The sequence below is a fragment of the Chiloscyllium plagiosum genome, chromosome 9 (genome assembly GCF_004010195.1).
Source record: "Chiloscyllium plagiosum isolate BGI_BamShark_2017 chromosome 9, ASM401019v2, whole genome shotgun sequence".
Lineage (NCBI taxonomy): Eukaryota > Metazoa > Chordata > Chondrichthyes > Orectolobiformes > Hemiscylliidae > Chiloscyllium > Chiloscyllium plagiosum.
In genome coordinates this window covers 2,495,354-2,496,416 of record NC_057718.1, presented here as the reverse complement: position 1 = coordinate 2,496,416, position 1,063 = coordinate 2,495,354, and the positions used below count along the sequence as shown (strand labels likewise).

At 45.3% G+C, this 1,063-nt stretch overlaps 1 protein-coding gene across 1 annotated transcript in view; it reads right to left on the bottom strand.

Annotated features, from left to right (window-relative positions):
- LOC122552547 (membrane progestin receptor beta-like) overlaps window positions 1-1,063 on the bottom strand; it is a 22,095-nt gene that overhangs the window by 19,075 nt on the left and 1,957 nt on the right. The gene's annotated exons all lie outside the window — the stretch shown is intronic.

Here is a 1,063-nt window from a genome sequence, read left to right as displayed (position 1 = left end):
TCTCTCACTCTCTCTCTGCGCCCTCTCTCCCCCTCTCCCATAAGACCATAAGACATAGGAGTGGAAATAAGGCCATTCAGCCCATCAAGTCCACTCTACCATTCAATTATGGCTGATGGACAATTCAATTACCTGCACTCTCCCCATATCCCTTAATTCCTTGTGAGATCAAGAATTTATCAATCTCTGCCTTGAAGACATTTTACATCCTAGCCTCCACTGCACTCCGTGGCAATGAATTCCACAGGCACCCCGCTGTCTGGCTGAAAAAATATTTCCTGATTTCCGTTCTAAATTGACCCCCTCTAATTCTAAGGCTGTGCCCATGGGTCCGACTATCCCCACCTAACGGAAACAAATTCCCAGTATCCACCCTTTCTAAGCCATGCATTATCTTATAAGTTTCTATTAGATCTCCCCTCAACCTTCTAAACTCTAACGAATACAATCCCAGGATCTTCAGCCATTCTTCGTATGTTAGGCCTACCATTCCAGGGATCATCCGTGTGAATCTCCGCTGGACACTCTCCAGTGCCAGTATGTCCTTCCTGAGGTCTGGGGCCCAAAATTGGACATAGTATTCTAAATGGGGCCTAACTAGAGTTTTAAAGTCTCAGTAGCACATCACTGCCTTTATATTCCAACTCTCTTGAGATAAATGACAACATTACATTTGCTTTCTTAGCCACAGACTTAACCTGCAAGTCAACCTTTAGTGAATCCTGGACTAGCACTCTTTCTACTTTGTACTTTGGCTTTATGAATTTTCTCACTGTTTGGAAAATAGTCCATGCCTGTATTTTTATATTCCAAATTGCAAGACTTTGCATTTGCTCATATTGAATTTCATGAGCTATTTCCTGGACCACTCTGTTAAACTGTCTAAAACTGTCCTAAACTCCCTCTCCCTCCCTCCCTCTCCCTTCCTCCCTCTCTCCCTGCCTCTCTCTCCCTTCCTCCTTCTCTCTCTCCTCCCCACTCCCTCTCTCCTCCCCACTCCCTCACTCTCTCCCCTCTCTATCTCTCTGTCTCTCTGCCTCTCTCTTTTCTCTCTCTCTCCCCC